This window comes from Hemicordylus capensis, chromosome 6 (genome assembly GCF_027244095.1).
Source record: "Hemicordylus capensis ecotype Gifberg chromosome 6, rHemCap1.1.pri, whole genome shotgun sequence".
Taxonomy (NCBI): Eukaryota; Metazoa; Chordata; class Lepidosauria; order Squamata; family Cordylidae; genus Hemicordylus; species Hemicordylus capensis.
In genome coordinates this window covers 136320337-136342212 of record NC_069662.1, presented here as the reverse complement: position 1 = coordinate 136342212, position 21876 = coordinate 136320337, and positions in this window count along the sequence as shown.

Below are 21876 nucleotides of genomic sequence, written 5' to 3'. Positions count from 1 at the left end.
AGCCACAGCAGGAGAAGGCTATTTGCTTAGACACCCTACTTCTGGACTTCCCAAAGGCAACTGGTTGGCCACTATGGGAAACTGGATGCCAAACTAGATGGACCTTTGGTCTGATCCAGCACAGCCCTTCTTATGTTTCTGAAGACTTGTGCTAGCATTCTCCCTGTTACGCCAATATAACTTCTGAAATGCTGGCCTGGCATCCCGTTTTGTGATATGACAGCATAGTATGTTCATCCTTGTTCACTAGATGCTGGTAGAGCACATCTTAGGGCTGAATCACAAAACTATGTAACAAGTGAGAGCTGCTGATCATGCCCCAGCTCCCATTTTCATCACAGCACTAAAGAAAAACAAATAAAGAGAGTGTGGCAGCATGGTGAAAATCGGTACTGCTACACACTAATGACTACTTAAGGTCATATTCAGAGACTACTCTGGTTGCCTTTGCATACAATTGTGTGACAGGTGGCTACCAGGGGGACAGCCTTTTTGATAGTGACACCCACCTGTAGAATGCCCTCCTTAGAGAGACTCGCCCAGTGGTTAGAGTGCTGGACTAGGACTGGGGATACCCGAGTTCAAATCCCCATTCAGCCATAAAACTAGCTGGGTGACTCTGGGCCAGTCACTGCTCTCTCAGCCTAACCTACTTCACAGGGTTGTTGTGAAAGAAAAACTTAAGTATGTAGTACACCGCTCTGGGCTCCTTTGAGGAAGAACGGGATATAAATGTAATAATATTAATAAAATAATAATAATAACACCTAACAAGCCTTCATAAACAACTCTCAAAACAGTTCAATCGAGGAAGTGATATTGAACAATGGCTAACAACTGGGAAAACTCATCTCATAATGAAAGACCCAGCAAAAGGTGCAGTTCAAAGTAATTATAAACCCATAACCTGCCTGCCAACCATGTTCAAATTATTAACTGGAATAATAGCAGATGACGTGATGCAACACTTATTAACTAACAAACAGCTTCCAATTGAACAGAAAGGAAATTGCCCGAACACCAGAGGCACAAAAGACCAGCTGCTGATTGACAAAATGATTTTACAAAATTGCAGGAGAAGAAAAACAAATCTAGGTGTTGCACGAATTTGACTACAAGAAAGCCTTCAATTCATTGCCTCACACATGGATACTAAACTGTTTAGAAACAACTGGTGTCAGCAAAAACATTCAAATATTTATTTAAAAAGCAATGAGCCTGTGGAGTACACAGTTAACAATCAATGGCGAGACACTTGGACAGGTTAGCATTAGAAGAGGCATTTTCCAAGGGGACTCACTATCCCCTGTGTTGTTTGTAATCGCCATGACCCCACTTTCACAAATACTAAACAAAACAGGCCTCGGATCTAAAACATCAAGTCAAATCAACCATCTGCTGTACATGGATGATCTGAAGTTGTATGGAAAGTCCCAGGCAGAAATCGAATCACTGCTAAACACTGTCCGTATATTCAGTAGCGATATAGCAATGAAGTTTGGACTAGACAAGTGTGCTGCATTAATAATGAACAGAGGGAAAATAACAAAAACAGAAGGAATAGAACTGCCCAATGGAAGCAAGATCAAGAACCTGGAAGAGAAAGAACCTTACAAATACTTGGGCATTCTCCAGGCGGATAACATTGCACACACTGAAGTTAAAAGCAAAATTGGAAGTGAATACATCAGGAGAGTTAGAAAAATCCTCAAGTCCAAACTCAATGGCGGGAACACCATACAAGCCATAAACACCTGGGTTATACCTGTTATCAGATACACTGCGGGAATAATAGACTGGACCCAGGCAGAGCTAGAGACGCTAGATCGTAAGACCAGGAAAATCATGACCATCAATCATGCTCTGCACCCCCGCAGTGATGTAGATAAGCTATACCTCCCTCGCAGCTCAGGTGGAAGAGGAATGCTGCAAGTCCATCAAACAGTAGAGGAGGAGAAAAGAGGCCTTGAAGAATATATCAAGGACAGTGAAGAAGATGCACTTCAAATGGTCAATAATGCGAAACTATTCAACACCAATGAAACAAAGCAGGCCTACAAGAAAGAACAAGTCAAGAACCGAACAGAAAAATGAAAAAATAAGCCCCTGCATGGTCAATATTTGCACAATATAAGTGGAAAATCAGACATCACCAAGACCTGGCAATGGCTTAAGAATGGCAACTTGAAGAAATAAACAGGGGGTTTAATACTGGCTGCACAAGAACAGGCACTAAGAATAAATGCAATAAGAGCAAAAGTCGAAAAATCCACAACAAACAGCAAGTGCCACCTTTGTAAAGAAGCAGATGAAACCGTGGACCACCTCATCAGCTGTTGTAAAAAGATCGCACAGACTGACTATAAACAAAGGCATGACAAGGTAGCAGGGGTGATACACTGGAACATCTGCAAAAAATACAAGCTACCTGTAGCCAAAAATTGGTGGGACCATCAAATTGAAAAAGTGGTCGAAAATGAAGATGCAAAAATATTATGGGACTTCCGACTACAAACAGACAAACATCTGCCACACAATACACCAGATATAACTGTAGTCGAGAAGAAAGAAAAACAAGTCAAAATAATTGACATAGCAATACCAGGGGATAGCAGAATAGAAGAAAAAGAAATAGAAAACATCACCAAATACAAAGATCTACAAATTGAAATTGAAAGGCTGTGGCAGAAAAAAACCCAAATAATCCCAGTGGTAATTGGTGCCCTGGGTGCAGTTCCAAAAGACCTTGAAGAGCACCTCAACACCATAGGGGCCACAGAAATCACCATCAGCCAATTACAAAAAGCAGCTTTACTGGGAACAGCCTAGATCCTGCAACGATATCTATAACAATTGACAATAAAATTCAGCCATCCCAGGTCCTTGGGAAGGACTCGATGTCTGGATAAAACAAACCAGTCAATAACACCTGTCTGACTGTATAAACAACCTTCTTGGGTATTTGGCCTGTAATTCTGTTACATTGGTTTCTGCTGGCTCTTTAGTGGTTTTATCGGCTCTTCTGGTTGTTATATTGTCAGTTGGGTGGGATACAAATCAATCAATCAATCAATCAATGGTTGGCCATGTGTAACATCCTCCAGATAAGTGGCCACTTGGGCACAGGAATATGACACTGGGATCAAGTGCCAGAGGAGGTAAGAGTATGTGGCGTTTGCTTCTCAAATTGTAGATGGAGCTTACAGGAGAGAAGCATTAAAATCTTCTTAAAGTATATTAATGCAATGTAAGGATTCTTCCTTTGCCTCTAATCCTGATGAGGAAAGGAGTTTGAAATTCAGCCCCATGCTCTCTATTTTATTCTTTAAAAGTTGGATAATGCTATGCTAGCGTGCACCTTAGGTCAAAATAACAATATATGCTGTGATACACTTCACTGGCATTGAGCCTCATGCTATTCAACAGAATGCATTTCAGCTCCAGCTATCTCCCGTCACCCAGTGGAGTATCTGAATGTCAGGCTCTTTCTCATCAGGTCTTCAAAGAATGGTCAGGACATCTCAGGACAAGTTTTGCCATAATCTCTCTGTATCTATTCACTCTCTTCCTTTTGTATCATCATAATAACAGAAAGCAGAGTTTTTCCGGCAGTTAGGGGCATACAGCTCTTTTGCGATAGTTCTCAGTTGCTGACAATTTTCTGAGGGAAAAAATTAGGATGAATTTTCTCCTGACTGTCCTCAAACCACTTTCTTTTGGAAATGGAATTGGTGTGATTGTATCTTTTATAGGATCAACCAGTACTTGGAAGATCAGCGAGCATTTGAGTCATTTTGTTTTATAAGGCAAAAACTTTCATAAGGTAAAAGGTGTAGCAAAGAAACTTACGTTTCTAGCCCTGGTGGCTTCTACAGGCTAAATTCTTCACAAAAAATGGTATTCCTGGTAACCAGAGAGGTGGTTCTTGCTAATTGTTACAGACTGACACATTAAACATAACATGTATTGATGGTGTTTATCACCAGGTATCTGTTGAAGATCCTAATAAACTTGAAACTAGAAATAAACTAGAAATGTTGCATCTCTTAGCAACACAGGAAGCTGCCTTACAATGAGTCAGATCACTGGTCCACCTAGCTGAATATTGCTCACACTACTGGTGGCAGTTCTCCAAGGTTTCAGGCAGGAGGCTTCCCCTGCCCTACCTGGAGATGCCAAGGATTGAACCTGGGACCTTCTGCATAAAAGCAAGGATGCTCAACTATGACCACATCCTCCCAAACATGAAACTGATTGGTCCAAAACAAGATACCATCTCCTTGGTTATCCATTTCCATGGGACCAATACAACCACCCATGTCTGGTTTATTAGGGACATTCAGGAAATCCTTACATAGCAATAAATTGTTTCATAGTTTTAAAAAGTATTGATGTTTGGTGTAGTGGAAATAGTATAGCAAAATACCCTGGCAATTTAGAAAAGTAGTAATGCATGGTGGCCACATGGAAACCTTGAGCAGCTGCTGAGGACCCTCCACAGATGCCTGCCCCGAATCCTGTGGAGGACTGGACCCATGGGGCTAGCCAGCCACCAGCAACCACAGGGACATAGGAAGCTGCCATATACTGCGTCAGACCATTCATCCATCTAGCTCAGTATTGTCTTCACAGACTGGCAGTGGATTCTACAAGGTTGGCTTCTCCAGCCCTATCTTGGAGATGCCAGAGAGGGAACTTGGAACCTTCTGCATGCAAACATGCAAGTGCTCTTCCCAGAGTGGCCCCATCCCCCAAGGGGACTATCTTACAGTGCCCACATGTAGTCTCCCATTCAGATGCAACCAGGGCAGACCCTGCTTAGCAAAGGGGACAATTCATGCTTGCTACCACAAGACCAGCTCTCCTGGGTCCGTTCATCGGTTGGGTCAGCCGATGACTGACCCCTTGCGTAGGCTCATTTCCCCTTGTTCGGGTGGCTGGTATGGTGATGGACACGGGAGAAAAATAGAAACCCATGTCTACTGCCATATCGGCTACTAAAGGAAAGGAGAGGGGTCTGAGGAGGTAGAAGAGGGCTCCCCAGAGGGCACCTTTCTGAGGGCTGCCTCAGTCTACAGACAGTTCTATGAGAGGGCCACCTCTCCGTTCCTATGACAACTAACAAAAGAGGGGACTTTTTTCAAAGTCCGAATGACAGAAAATTCTAATTCAGCCATATTTAAATATGCAAATAAATAAATAATATATATGAGCATCATGTTAAATATCTGGAAAAATTAAGCCCCAGCAGCGTATCTGCTGACATTACGTGCAATATGGTTAAGTTACAGTTGCTGGGAAATGTCGTCGCTGAGCTGCTTAACTTTGTGCACTCCAAGCCAGGTTCTCAACCCGCATAAATTAGTGTCTCTCACTGGTACTTAAATTCTTATCTATTAGATGGCTTTACAATAGGACTTTGCACTGAGCTTAACAAATTAGACAGCCCTGTTGCAAAAAGCATGTTAAGAACTACAGTGCCCTCTGCTGGCAAACAAATCTGATGGAACAGTTCCATAAATGAACTGAAGATGATTTCTGAATTGTTTTAAAATTATAGGTGTGCTCCCTTGAAGTCATTATTGCATCTGAAAATGTAACATCTGGATGCCACGTTTACAAATCTAAGAGAGCAGAGAATCCAGGACTGAGTGTACATTTCTCAAAAAGAGAGTCCTATGAACGCTTTCAATGTTACTCGATCTCAGGGGTCATTTGTTCAGCATTCCCAACATTTAAGAGTGTAACTGTATTAAATGTTTTTGATGGTAAATTTTATACCTAGCAAAATTACTGCCACTGAATAATTTGTGAATAAAAAACACTGTGGCTGAAATCCAGACTAAATTACTCCTGAGTAGTCCTACTGAAATTAAGTAGTCTTTTAGAGTAAATAAGTTTAGAGCACAATTTATTGTGGCTGGGGATGGTGGGAGTTGCAGTTCAGCAACATCTGGAGTACCACAGGTTAGGAACCCCTGCTTAGAGTAACTTGTGGGTAGTACTGTTCAGTAACTTAGTTTGGATGTTAGCTTGGAGGTTTCTTTTGTACACATATCATTTATTATTTATTTTTATTTATTTAACATATTTGTATACCGCCCACTACCAAAGTCTCTAGGCAGTTTACATCAATAAAACAAACCAAGAAAGTATAACAATTAAAACATATAAAAGATCAAATTAAAATACCTATAAAAACTAACAAAGAGCTAAAAAGCTTGATTGAAGAAATGTATCTTTAGTCGTTTCCTAAAATCCAACAAGGATGGAGCAGCTCTAATCGCAGCAGGAAGTGCGTTCCACAGCTCTGGGGCAACTACAGAGAAAGCTCTCCTTTGAGTCGTCACCAGACAAGCTGGCAGCACCCTCAGATGAACCTCCCCTGAAGATCTTAATAGGTAGTGGGGTTCATAACAAAGAAGGCATTCTCTTAAATACCCTGGGCCCAAGCCATTAAGGGCTTTATAGATAATAACCAGTACTTTGTATTTTGCCTGGAAACCTATTGGTAGCCTATTGGTATTTTAAGATAAGGTTTCTTCGGGATGTCCCAGAGACCAATCTGGCAGCAGCATTCTGTACCGATTGCAGTTTCCTGGTTACATACAAAGGCAGCCCCATGTAGAGTGCACTGCAGTAGTCAAGCCTGGGGGTTACCAGCATGTACACCACTGTCTTAAGGTCACTCACTTCCAGGAAAGGGTACAGTTGGCGAATCAGCCAAAGCTGATAGCACTCCTGGCCACCGCCTACACCTGAGGTATCAGAGAGAGGGTTGGGTCCAGAAGCACTCCCAAACTGCAAACCTGTTCCTTCTGGGGGAATGTAACCCCATCCAGAACCAGCAGATCTATCCCATTTCCCATACAGCACCTCCCTCTTGTTTGGATTCAATTTGTGAACCAAATTCAATTTCTCAGCTTGTTATCTCTCATCCAGCCTATTACTGCCTCGAGGCAGGCATTTAGGGAAGTTACGCTATTGCCTGATGAAGCTGATATGGAGAAATAGATTTGGATATGGTTAGATAACATCCTGCACCAAATCCCCTGGTGATCTCACCCAGCAGTTTCATTTAGATGTTAAAAAGTATTGGGAACAATATGGAGCCCTGAGGGGCACCATACAAAAGAGCTCTCACTTCATAGAGCAGCAGTTTCCAAGTAACACCTTCTGAAATCTGCTCAAGAGGTATGAGTGGAACCACTGCAAAGTAGTGCCCCCTATAACCAGTCCCCCTAGGCAATCCAGAAGGATACCATGGTAGATGGTATCAAAAGCCACTGAGTAATCCAAAAGGACCAAAAGACTCACACTCCCTCTGTCAATTGCTCTTTGGAGATAATCGATCAAGTCGACCAAGGCAGTCTTCACCCCATAACCTGCCTGAAACGAGTCTAGATAATCGGTTTCATCAAAGACTGCCTGTTTCATCCAAGAGAGGCCACCACCTTCTCAATCACCTTGGCCAACCACAGGAGATTGGAAACAGGCCTATAACTGCCTAACTCTAAGGGATCAAGTGTAAAGAAAAGTAAAGTGTGCCATCAAGTCGATTTCTACTCTTGAAGCCCACAGAGCCCTGTGGTTTCCTTTGTGTCATGGCCCAGACCTCTGAATCAGAAGAGTCAGAGGAGGAGTGGGAGGACTTGGTTGGGAGTACAGGCTCAGAGGCACAGCAGCAGGATTTGGCTGTGAGAACAGACTCTGAAGCTGAGCTGGAACGGCAGCAGACAGAGGAATCTGAACAGTTGGCAGAGATGAGGGCTGAGGAGACTGATCAGGAGGAATCTGGAATTTCATCTGTGTTAAGATGACGTCTCAAGAGAAAGGCTCAGTGGGAGACTGAGGCGCAGTGGGAGACAGGCGCAAGATCTCACAGGAGAGGCAATAGAAATGCTGAGTCAGGAAAGCCTGATTGGCTGCTGGTTATCTCGAGCCCTATATCAAGCCGACGCGGTTTCTAAGTCAGCACTGTCAGCAACGTTGCCTTTCGCAGACAGTGTCCATTATTCAACCTTTCGTGTTTCAGCCTGTCCTTGTTCTGTTCATTCCTTGTTCCATTATTTTCAGTTATTACTCAGTTATCGTAGAGCGGGGGGACCTGTATTCCAGGGTGGCCAGAACCTAAGGGGTATACTCGTGAGTCAAATGAGCCGTAACCCAAAATTTGGCTTTAAAAAAGCCAAATCTGGCAACAGAGCTGTACTCCCAACCAAGTCCTCCCACTCCTCCTCGGACTCTTCTGACTCAGAGGTCTGGGCCATGACACCTTGGTAGAATACAGGAGGGGTTTACCATTGCCTTCTCCCACGCAATATGAGATGATGGCCTTTCAGCATTTTGCTATAACGCTCCTGTCCAATAAAGTGTAGGCTTCTTTAAAAGAGGTCTAATAATTCCCTCCTTTAAACAAGGAGGCATCTTACCTTCCCTCAGAGAAGCATTTATGATCTTGACCAGGCGCTCTCCAACAATCTCCCTGCTTGATAATACAAGTCCTTTTGGACAAGGGTCAAGAGAACAGGTGGTAAGATGCACAGTTCCAAGCAGCCTGTTCACATCCTCAGGAGTCACAAATTGAAACTGATCCAATTTAACCACACAACAGGAGTTTCTGAATACCCCCACTGAAGACTCTTCACCAATAATGTAATCCAGGTCAGCTCGAATATGAGAGATTTTGTCCACAAAAAACTAATTAAAAGCTTCACAGCAGCTAACGGATGGCTCCAAAGCTGGAACAAAGGGGCCCATGTAAGTCCCCTCACCACCCTCGACAATTCCGCTGGATGCGAACCTGCAGGTGCAATACATGCAGCAAAGAATTGCTTCTTTGTCTCATGTATTGCCAGAGCATAGACCTTCAATTGTGCTCTGAGCTGTAATCTGTCAGATTCAAATCAAGTCCTTCTTCATTTGCACTCTGTTCATCTACCTAGCTGCTTCAGCTCCCGTAGTTCTTCTGTATACCATGAAGCTACTTTAGGGAGAGAATGTTCAGGAGTGATCAAGTCTACCACCCTAGTGAGCTTGTTATTCCAATTTTCCACCAGGGTGTAAACAAGATCACCGGCAGAGCCAACAGTGATCTTGGGTTTCTTGGAATCCAAGGTTTCTTGGAATCCTATTGGATCCAATGGCCTCTTTGGGTGGACCATCCTAACAGGCCCTTCACTCCTGCAGAGGTGTCTAGCAGCTGCAAACTGAACCTTCACCAGGTGGTGATCCATACATGGTGATGTGCATCTAAGCAGCTTTCGTGCATCAGTTACATATTCTGAGTCAAAATGTCCAAGGCATATTGCAGCTTCATGAGCATTCATCACAGGTCATTGGGTCTTATTTCATTTGTAGAATCTAGCCATCCTATCTGTATATTCATGAGCAAACCACCTCAGCATATTTATACCTCATATGTAAATAGGTAAACATGTCCTTCCAGTTCATACACTGCATACGCCAAGTGAATCCATCATTGTTATGAAGAAGTTCTGCACTGGGTGAAGCATCCTCACCCTGAGATCCATGTGGTGGACCAGTGTGCAATAAGGATGTGCAAATTGATTCAGCTACAAATCGATTTGTACCCGAATCTAGCTGATTTGGGTGATTCGGAGACAAAACAAATCACCCCTGTGGTCCATTGGCTAGATTCAGGTACAAATTGAATCGCGCCTGAATCTATTCGAATCGATTTGAGTTTTGGATCCCTCCTACTAATTCCCCCAGATTGCCAGCTTTCATTTAAAAAAAAAAAAAAAAAAGCTAAGCTCTAGTCCTTATAGAAGTGGAGACATGGAGCAAAATGTGTGGTCACTATTTTTCAAGTGTTTCAATTCTTTGGTGTATAATAACTTTCACTCAATAAATCCTTATGAGGATTCATTACATACCTTCATTTCTTCTATTCATTTTGACTGTCTTTTCGACAGCGCCAACTGTCAACTGCCATGTGCCAACTACACCCCACTCCCACCCGCAAGGCAGTGGGGTACTACTCAGTTTAAGTTAAGTGCCTAATGGGTAGAGGCTATCACCCAAATTGCAGAGGAATTGGGCAAAGGGCTGATTTTTGGTGAATTGTTGACGTATTAGTGTCTTTGGGGCAGATTTGGGGCATAAAGTGGGATCTGGGGCAGAAGAGTGGGGTGGGGTGGTAGTGCCTAATGGGTGGATGCTACCACCCAAATTTCAGGGGGATTGGGCAAAGGGCTGGTTTTTGGTGAATTGTTGGTTTATGTGTCCTTAAGGTTTTTCCCCATAAGGTATAATGGAGGTGTATTGTTTCACATCGGGGGGAAAGGGGGGGCGCCTAGAGCAGTGTGGGGTTGGTGGTAGTTCCCAATTGGGGCAAGGAAGCTCCCAGAATTTTTTCAAAGGATTTGGGCAGAGGGCTGATTTTTGGTGATTTGTTGAAGTTTACGCATCTTTAAGGTTTTCTCCCTAGGGAATCATGTAGGTTTCAGCAGCCCCATAACTGCAATTGGGGGGTGCTGGGGTGGCCCAGAGTGAGTGGCGGTGTAGTGAAAAGAGGATGCCAGCCACCCCCATGAGAAACCCATGGGGTACAGGGTTCTGTTGTTTCTGAGGTGTTCTGAGTGTATATTCTCTGATAGCAAATGAGAGTGGATTCATGGTTTGTATTGAAAATCTCATTTGCTGCCAGAGAATCTACACTCAGAACTTCAACAATTCACCAAAAATCAGCCCTTTGCCCAATCCCTCTTCAATTTGGGTGGTAGCCTCCATCTATTAGGCACTACCACACCACACCACTATTCTGCCCCAGATCCCACTTTATGCCCCAAATCTGCCCCAAAGACACTAAAACTTCAAAAATTCACCAAAAATCAGCCCTTTGCCCAATTCCTCTGCAATTTGGGTGGTAGCCTCCACCCATTAGGCACTACCACCTCACCCCACTCTTTTGCCTGGGACCTACTTTTTGATCTGAATCTATTCCGATTTGGATTTGGATTAATTTGGATCCAAATCAAATCTGGGGTGATTTGGATGGGTCAGATTTGGACCCAAAAACAAATCGGGGGTGTTTCTATCTGCATCCAAATCGAAACACCCAACATCCAAATTGCACACCCCTAGTGTGCAACATAGGTGAACACAGAGACTCAGTGGCAACTGAAGAAATGTTGGTGCCTGTAGTGGGTACCAAATGCCCCCCCCCCATTTCCCCTATGCACGCACAGTTACACACTCATCCTCTGCCTTAATATCTGACCACTAAGTAGGTAGGTGAGAGATGGCAACAGTGTACAGCACTTTGCTGTTGCTTCTGCTATGTCATCTTTGCTCTTCTATTGGCAGTGAGTGAGAGCATTGCTATGCCCAGCAGCAGCCACCACAGAGGAGGGAGAGATTTTTGCCCATAGAGTTGGCCTGGCTAGAGTGGTGGTGATGCTGGCTCTGTGGAGCTACCATCCACAGCAAAGTGAGTGGCTCCAAATCTGCTACTCCCACAAATTTCCTCCCCATAGTGATTCACGTCACCTTACTTCTTTTGTTTGTTTTATTTATTTTGTGGGAAACCGTGAGTTGCTTTGTACTTTTCAAGCCAAGCCATATCCTGAAAATAAAGATTGCCCCCCCCATCCAGTTCTCTGCACAAGTCTGTTCCCATGCAAGACAAAGGTATATTTTTACTTACCTTAGATAAATACTGTATCTCTTTTTTCCTTTGAGAGAACAGAAAGATTGCAGTTCCTTGTAAACTGGAAAATTACCTTTCAGTTTGCAAAACAGTAATCAAAATGGTCAGAGCAACCTTTAACCATGATAGGTGTCTTCTGTGATTGGTTTGAAAAGGCCAGTGGGCCGGAAAAGAAACCAGGTAGCCATTTTCCAAGAAAGGACTTAGCTCTTAAGGACTTTCTCCCAGGTTGATGGTGACCACCTGTGATCTTTTATACTTTCCCCTTCCTGAAACAGTACTATGATGTGTATCATTGGACTTTTTGTTATGAGTTTGTTGTTTTCTTAAACTGATTGAAACCCCAGGATTTCAGACCAAGTCATTTCCTGCTAACAAAGCACATTGTGATGGTGTTGGCTCTTATTCTCTAGGAAAGAAACCAAATGGCTGCTTTCGTTAGCAATAAAGCACTTACCTCAATGTTGGTGATGTTACTTAATACCTGTTTCTCACTTCCCTTTTTCTGAAACAGTGAAACAAATTAAGTTCCTTACCTTGCATCATTCCTTACCTTGCATCACAATTTTTGTAATGCATTTATTTTCTTAAACTTGGCAAAATCTATGATTTTTAAAAAGCTTTTCCAGATGATTTCCAAAATGAAGTTTGTCTTATTGTTGTCCATTTGTCTGTTGCTTCCTGTTCATGTTGGTCTTTCCAGGGTGAAGATACCTCTCCAGGCAACATAGTAACTTTCTCCCTACCATTTCTAGAATTATGCCTTGACATAGGTTATTTACAGAGCTAAAGAAAGGAAGGAATCTGTCATAACTCCTACCAGAGCCAGAGGAGGAGGGGGGAGTTGACTGGGGTTGGATCCTTGTCTGTAAAGTATTAACTGTTGGACATGGAGTTCCAGTGCATCGACCTTTTGCACCAACTATCCTAATGACCACTAGGGCATTGGGAGTAGAGGTAGTTAGTGAGGGTCTCCTTACCCATCCCTGCTTGCCTCTACTCCTGCTATATCTATCTATCTATCTATCTATCTATCTATCTATCTATCTATCTATCTATCTATACACACACACACCCCTACTCATTATGTAGCTGATAGATAGGATAGGTCTTTCCTATCTCAAATGTACTTCACCAATAAATCTATTTAGTTTAGACTCTACAGTGATCTCCATGCATGTTATTTAAACACTGTAGCTGCAACAACTAAACCCTGCACTCTGTAATTGGAGTGGTAGCTTCCTTGGTGCTTTGCTAAATAATCACAAACCCCAACATTCATAATAGGCTGCATCCACTTTATTTTGATGTGGGAAAACCCACTCTCCATATAAGGTTCCTAGGGGAGTAAAGTAGCAAAGCCCGCCCCCCCCCCCCGCAAGGGCTGAGCAGTCTTAGACCTTCAACGGCTCATGACTAAGTCAGACCCAAAATGAAGAGTAGCACACTTCACCAACAAGGATTTATTATTAGATTAAAAGAAAACCAACAGTATGCCATAACAATAATTGTCTCTTCAGAGAACAGATTGTAAGAGAGGGAGAGAGAGAGAGAGGGAGAGAGAGAGAGAGATGTCATTGAACCAGGCAACTCAGATTTCAAACAATAATGTAAAGAAGACTAACTTCCCTCACGTGTCTAACTGAACTGGTCCTAACACTAGCTGCAGCCTTCCCATTTCCCCAGCAGCTCTCAACCAGCTGCTTCCTCAGGACACTTCTGGGACAGAAATAACAGCCCAAAGCTTTGTCTTCTTCATTAAGTGGCCGTGTGGATAGTTCCCACCCAGTCCTCTGGATGGGCCCATCAATTTTGAATTTCCTGGGATTTTTCACTTATTAGGAAAGGCCTATTCTCCCAGCAGTTGCTCTACGTGAGGCCTAGTCCTCCCCTGAAGCCTTACATTCTCTACAGGAGTGAAAGAATTTGGCATTTAGAGGTGCTAAAATACTTGCTTCGTCCTCTGGATTGCTTGGTTTCAAACTGCCTCCAGCCATTACAAATTCGTGTTCTAGAATAGAAAGATAGTTCTTACCTAGCAACCTTACCACTCATTTGTATATTTAAAAGGAGCACAACTGCTTTGCCTTGATTATCCCATTCCTTCTTGGAACAGAACACTACTGAGCTTTAGCCATCACCAAGGGGACAATGAGCACATCATAATAGAGAAACCACAGGCTATGTCATAATTTTCATCTGTAGAGGTGGGGGCAAAGTTTCTTCCTTCAATACTGAGAAAAGATGTATCTGGTGGGCACTAGCACTACAATTATATATGTGTTTTATACCAGTCCTATTCTAGGAGTTCTAAATTGGTGAGAGTGCCAATAATTGTCAGAAGATCCCTGAGCTCAGGGGCTCCCAATCAGGGAGGAACGCTGCCGCCCCAGAATCTTCATCTAAAATCACAGCACCGGAGGGGGAAGAGCGGCAGCGGGGGGGGGGTAAGTCCCCCCCGTGCCTGTCCGAACAGGCTGAGCCATGCACATCCCTACAAAGAGCTCCTTTTCTCCCCGCCTCTCAGCTGATTGGCGGGTGGGCGGGGCTTCCAGGGAGGCCTCCATGTAGGCCTCAGTGAAGCCTGAACTGGAGTAGGCTTGCAAGGAGGCCCCAAGGAAGGAGGCAGGCAGGCAGAGTGGCCCCCACAGCTCTCTGCAGCAGACCCTCTGCCCAGCCCAGCATTTGCCAGGTAGAATGTGCACTCCTTTTTGTGGTCAATCCCCCCCCCGCCCATATATAGGGATCTCCTTGCTATAGGGCTTTGATATGGAAGGGAGGAGAGACTGAGAAGTCTTTGAATATTTAATTTAAAACAGCTTGGAAAATTTGCTGGCTTAAAAAAAAATTATCTAAAAAATCCTATAAGTGGCTTGTTTCATGGCAGAAAATTATAAAAACTTCTGGAACAAACAATATTATATTTATTTATTTATTTATTCATTCATTTATAAATGCACTTATGCTCAAGTTGTTTTGCAACCCAGAAGGTCTGAGTTAGAACTGTGAAGCATGTGTGGTGCTTTTATTTTAGTTTATTTTTCTTGTGTGTGAACTGCTCCCCAATAACTCGCAGGGACTTCAGGGTCAATCTGGCCAACATGTGAATGCAGCACCTCCATTCCAGAGGAGATGTGTGTTAAAGGGCTTTAAAAGCCTCCTGTGAAAAACCTCCTGCAATCAAACTTTACTGAATTTGTTCAAAATTCTGAGAAAACATACATAGGCTCACACTGCATGGTTGAAAGTCTCCTTTGCTAATCTGCAGCAAGGGTCCCATTTTAATAATTAGTGTTTCTAGTGTGTTCTAGGCATTAAAAGTAGCACAAATATATAATACTCAATGTATATCACTATATATTGTGAAGTGTGCATGTATGTATTCAGTGAAATGTATTTCTAGGCAGCATACTTATTTTGAAATATCAGACTTAAATCCTTGGGGGCCTGGGGTGTGCGGAGGCCCTGGACTTTGAGGGGGGGGCATTTTAAAATCTCGTCTCTGGGCCCACTCCAACCTTGCTACGCCCCTGCTCACACATCAGGTCTCCCTTTCATATGCAACCAGGGCAGACCCTGCTTAGTTAAGGGGACAAGTCATGCTTGCTACCACAAGACCAGCTCTCATCATCATTAATCTTATATGGTAGGAAACCTAACTAGTCCACTACGCCTATCAGAAAAGAAGACAAGGTGTCAATGAATATCTGGTACAATAACTTACGACATATTGCAATCTCAGAAAAGCTAACCCATATTATTCAGTCCCATTCAAACCAGACTACAAATAATGCTTTTTTCTTTCTTTCTTTTTTCTTTTCTTTTTTTGGTAATTTGGTCAGAATGTATTATTTACACTAATCAGGGAAATTATGTTTGTTTTCCTACCTTAGACAATATCAGAGAGTTTGGATGGATTGATGAATCGGGGTTTGTTGTATTAGGTTTTGCTGTTAGCGTTTGAATCAGTTTTGTTTAGCATAGTACATTTGTTTTAATAAAGAGATTTTTTAAAAAGAAATTAAGGAAAAGAAAGCAGAGGTATAATAACCTTTTTACACCAGTGCTGAGGAAGCTGTCTTATACTGAATCGATCACTGGTCCATCTAGCTCACGGTTGTCTACTCTGACTAACAGGGCTCTCCAGGGTTACAGACAGGTTGTTTCCCAGCCCTGCCTGGGGAGATGACAAGGTTTGAATCTGGGACAAAGCAGATGCTCTACCACTGAGCTACGGTTAAAAGGTAAAGTGTGCCATCAAGTTGATTTCGACTCCTGGCGCCCACAGAGCCCTGTGGTTTTCGCTGGTAGAATACAGGAGGGGTTCACCATTGCCTTCTCCCGTGCAGTATGAGATGATGCCTTTCAATATGGTTCCATCCCCTTAAAACAGGAACATAAGAAGTTGTTTTATGCTGAGTCATATCGTTGGTCCATCTAGCTCAGTAATCAGTTCTCCAAAGTTTCAGGCTAGAATCTTTCCCAGCCCTGTATGGAGATGCCAGGGATCAAACCAGAGATCTTCTACATGCTAAAGAGATGGTGTTCAACACACATACAATCTGTGTACAGTGAATGTACGTTCCAATATGTATCCATACATTATGGTCAATGCACATATAGTACCATACTTCTTATCTGTATCCAGCATTTGAGAGGGCCTTTACCCAGGTTCACATTTAAGGTGAATGCCTGTACCGTCATTCACACAACCACCACATGTACATGTGTGCAGACACCTGTACACACGTACATCATAATATCTGAATAGGGCTAATGTATTTTTCTTTAAAGAGGATTTTAGAAGCTATTAATCTTTTTTTTTTCCCTGCTCAGTTTTTCTGTCCTGTCTCATTACTTTTTTTAAAAATGTAAGGCTAAGGGGAGGACCCTCTTTGAAAGCTGAAAAAATGTTTGAAAGTTTTGAGTGTGGTACATTTTAAGTGTGTTTAGACTTGATGGTGATGATTTCCTGATAGCCCTATAATGTAAATACCTAGCTCAAAGCAAGTACTGTATGAAGATAAAAAAGAAGATACCTATGGGCTAAAAATATATTGCTGGGCTTTAGCATAAATAATACAAAAATTCTGCTGGCAATTACAATTACGAACTTCCACAGCAACAACACTATAAATCACTCTATTTTCCATTCCCTCTAGATAAAAGATGATTACCACTAATACAAGCTACAAAAGAAATCAATAGGATGCTTTATATCCTCAGCAGGCTACATACTTATTACAATTAAGTGCAGAGTACAGGCTCAGCTCTTCACTCCTTCCTGTCCCCCTGGCTACCCATAGAAAATTGTTGTGCATGATGGCTTGCGGGGGAAAGAATTCCCCCTGATTCCTATCTGTTCTTATTAGGCTGAAGCATACATTCAGGACTGGCAACACCAGAGCCATGAAACTCACTGGGGGACTCTGTGTGACACTCTTACCTCACAGGGTCGCTGTGGGGATAAACCTGATAATCATGTTCACCGCCCTGGACGTCTTGGAGGAAGAGCAGGATAGAAATATAAAAGACAAACTATAATAAGAAATGCCGATTATTTTTTGCAAAGGAAGACTGCAACTAGACCCTATTGGCAGGAGCTACCAAGAAAAGCCCTGCTGTTTTGTTTCAGCTTCCAGTGGTTGCTAAAAAGAAGCAAAAGGCCCACTTCTGCCACTACATTACAGGGAAGCCCCACTCGTTATGAAAACAACAAGAAGTAATGAGAACAGCTCATAGATGGTGTAAACCAAATGTAAGTATGACTCTTCAGCAACTAAATGAATCAGGATTTAAATAACAAATAGGATGGTTTATTTATTTATTTGTTTATTTGATTTTTATACTGCCCTTCCAAAATGGCTCAGGGCGGTTTACAATTAAAAACAGAAACCATTAAAACCAATAACAATTAAAACAGAGATATAAATATTAACACCAATTAAAAACATCTTAAAAAACAATTAAACTATCATAACAGTTAAAACTCTGAAAACAAGGTTAGCATTAAAAAAGTTAAAAATAATTTAAAACCCTGAAAGGCCAGGCCAAACAGATGGGTTTTAAGGGTTCTCTTGAATGTCAGTAAGGAATTAAGATCACAAATTTCTGCTGGGAGTGCATTCCACAACCCAGCAGCAGCCACAGAGAAGGCCCGCCTCTGAGTCGCCACCAAACGAACCGGTGGTAACTGGAGACGGACCTCCTCAGATGACCTTAACGTGTGGTGGGGATCATGTAAAATGGAACTGAAATGGAATTGAAACAATTTTCTCACATACCCATAGCCTCAGACATTGGTGAGTTCAGGGCATGCTTCTTCCGACAGTTGTCCCTTTGTGATTGAACTTACATTGCATTTCTTTTGTTTTTATCTTCTGTGCTGGTGTGTGTGTGTTATTCAGCCTAGCAAATTGCTCACCCTGTTTTGTCACTGGTGCTATCCACTGACCTGATTGATCCCGAGATATTTTCACAATAAATTCCCTGCTGCTTTCCCAGCCAGCATATTGGCCGGTTGTTCCATTTGGCACATGTTTCCTGGACTGGTCTCTTGCTCCCAGATTAATTATTTTGTATTTGTCTGTACTGAAACCCACTTGCTATGAACAAGTTATGTACATGAGAAAAACCAGTGATGAAGCTTTTTATATCTTTTTTCATTACGGTCTCAGCCTTCAAAATTAATACAGGCTGCAATGTTCAAAGTTGTAGTTGTTTCAAATCTATTTGCAAACCGTTAGTATCAGGGTAGCTCAACTGTGAAGTTTTGGAGTGGAATCAAGTCATGAAAGGCCACAGACGTTGACAACGAGGCAGTGTTGTGAAACCGTACTCAGAGAAGTGGTGCTGATTTTGTAAGCTGCCACCCATGGAATATTTTGGTATTTGGGGCATCTTGGGATTTTTGCTCAAGGTCTGGAAGTCCACCGTTGGGGTCCCACTTGTGCCCTGTGTGGCCCCAAAGAAAATAACTTTATTTTTATCTACTCAGATCCCTGCTTAATTGGACAGTGATTGGAAATTTGTGCCTGTGGATGGATCAACATTACCACCACCCATCCACTCCAGTGCCAAAGACCTGATCTTTGGCACTGGACTGGATGGATGGTGTTAAGGGCAGCATTTAGGCAAAAGAAAATATGACGCCCCCCCAACCCCACCCACATCTGCAGGTGGCTGCTCAGCTTTCTTAGGCCATACTGCCAAGACAGCAGCAGTAACAGGAAAGCACAGTCAGACTATACCACCAAGTCAGATGGAGGTATCAAGGGTCACCATTCAAGGGGGAGGAGAAGAAGAGGTGTACTGTAGTAGGAGCGGGGAAATTAACAGCGGGCCCCAATGGAGTGAGGAAGCACAGCAACAGTGGACAGCAGGGTAGTGCTCATGATGGGGATGGAACCGCTCTGGGAAGAGCACCTAGGTTCCAAGTTCCTTCCCTGGCATCTCCAAGATAGTGTTGAGAGAGATTCCTGCCTGCAGCCTTGGAGAAGCAGCTGCCAGTCCGTGAAGACAATACTGAGCCAGATAGACCAATGGTCTGACTCAGTATATGGCAGCTTCCTATGTTCCTATGGTGGGGGCTGAGTTCCCTCCTCCTGTGCCCTTCCACTGCCTGAGGCAACTGCCTCACCCTGCCTAATGGAAGGGCACCCAGATCCAAACTCGTTAGTCATAATTAAGAACCATTGAAATCAATGAGAAGTTAGTCATGACTAACTTAACTCTCATTCATTTCAATGGGACTTGGTCATGACTAACTTAGTCTGGCTCTTCCCATTGTCTCTTTAGATGTAAAACAGAAACGACACTTGAGGAAAAGGAAAACAAAGCATAAGGGCAGGCTATTCTAGGTAGAAACCATTTCTCCTTTGTATGGTCTTAATTGAATTAACCTCCAGGGAGCTAATACTGATTTTAAAACTCAGCTGAAGCACAATTTAAGCAGATTCAGTAGAGCATTCAATGCACAGGCTGTATAAAATATTGATAGAGTCAATATAAAATGGCAGCTAATGGACCCCAACCAAAAACAAAGGCCAGAAGAAGTGAGGACAATACTCACTAAATAGCCCTACACATAAAAACTGATGTTGCAATGATGATGGAAGAGCAGCACTGGCACCTGGCGTTAAGCAAGCAGTACTGCTTTAAAACTAAAGGGCTTGAGAAACACCCTCACACTGTCCAGTTCTATTGAGAAACACTGAAATAGGCACCAAGTGATCCTAGTTCTTGGTGCTATACAGGAACGACTCTAGAACAAGAAGTTTGGGGGATCAAAGGGGTGGCAAAGAATATTATTGGGAAAGCAAAGTCATAGGGATGGGAATGAGGCTGTTATTCCTTCGTGCCCTGCCCTAGGCAACCAGCCAGGTGGTGGGCCTGGGAAGACCAGCTACAGCAAAGAGAACAACAGTGATAGCAGCACCCTGGGGAACTTCAGGCCTCTGGCCAATTTCCCAGAATCCCAGGCACACCTGTGGCTTCTCTATGCAAGAAAAGGGAGATAAACAAAACAAACTGAAGAGGAAAACTCTTTTCTCCTCCCAGAAATAACAAAATCCCAAATGGTATACACAACCATGAAGTCCTATTCAAATGCAGAAAGTGCACCAGACCTGAGGTTTCCCCTCTCAGGAACCACCAGGACAAAAGGGGCTATTAGTTTAGGCTATTAAAAGAAATCTATTAGTTTCAATGGAATTCCTGATGAAATTCTACCCTAACTGGATCTTTCAGAGCCCACATTGAAATAAATAAATGTAGCAACAATCCCAAATTCACCCCAAATCTGTGACAATGGGTGGTGGTTTGCTAAGAATGCAGCAGCCAAACTGTGGCTTGGGGCAAGTTTTAATTATGGGGATGCTGAACACAAGCCCCCACCCCACCCCATCTCAAAGAGGCATTCAATGAAAATCTAAGAAATAGCCCCCGTCCCCAGCTCTCCCCCTGCCCTCCCATGGCACAATGTAGAAATAATGTTGTCAGGATAAAATTCTCTTTGGTGGAGACTGAGGTTTCAAATAATTATATAACTCTTTTTTTCAGTGTGCATCTCTGAATATGCACTTGGTTTGCAACACCTTAATAAATGGCAGACAGATGAACATGAGTGTCCAGATTTTAAAATGTCATTTCTTAAATGCAGGGGCGTAGCTAGGGGCCTGTTTTCACCCTTCTCTCTGAAGGCCCCTCAGAGTGAGGGAGATAATGAAGAAAATCGGGAGGGGTGGACCTGGGGGGCCCTTAGGAGCTGTGGGGCCGTGTTCTTTTAACCCTTTTGCTCAGTTATAGCTACACCCCTGCTTAAATGTCGTTTGTTACAGGCACTCCCCAACTTACAACCACCTGACTTACAAACGATCCATACTTATAAAAGAAGCTCCATAGCATTTTAAATTAACGAAGTCCTCAACTTACAAATGCCAACTCACACATACAGATAAGTGACCTCTCATAGGAACTATGTGCGTTTCCGAGTTATAAACATCCAAGTTACAAACAAACTTTTGGAACACAGTGCTTCGTAAGCTGGAATTTGGAAATTCCCTGTACATTTTTATTCTGCCTTCCTCCAAAAGGCTCAAAGTAGTGTACATGATTCTGTCTCGCCTTCATTTTATTGACGCAACAGCCAGCGTGGCGTAGTGGTTAGAGTGCTGGACTAGGACCGGGGAGACCCGAGTTCAAATCCCCATTCAGCCATGATACTAGCTGGGTGACTCTGGGCCAGTCACTTCTCTCAGCCTAACCTACTTCACAGGGTTGTTGTGAGGAGAAACTCAAGTATGTAGTACAACGCTCTGGGCTCCTTGGAGGAAGAGCGGGATATAAATGTAAAAATAAATAAAAACTCTGTGAAGTAGGTCAGGCTGGGGCATAGTGGCAGGCTGAGCTGGGAGTGAAACGCAGGTCTTCCCACGTCTAGTCTAGCACCCTGCCCACTATTATTTAACACATTTTAAACATATATTTAACATATGCCACACTGGTATCTGTGAGTGTGGTACTGTATAAATGTTTCGCTGACTAGGAAGCAGTTCAGGGCGCCCTCTAGTCACCAAAGGGGAAACTGCAGCTCAAGAGTCGTAAGTAATTTAAACAGACAGAGATTTCAGAGCTGAGCCGGAAGAGCCGCAGCAGCTTTTGAGCATCCTCGGGATTCTTTATGGGGAAGGATACTACTTAAT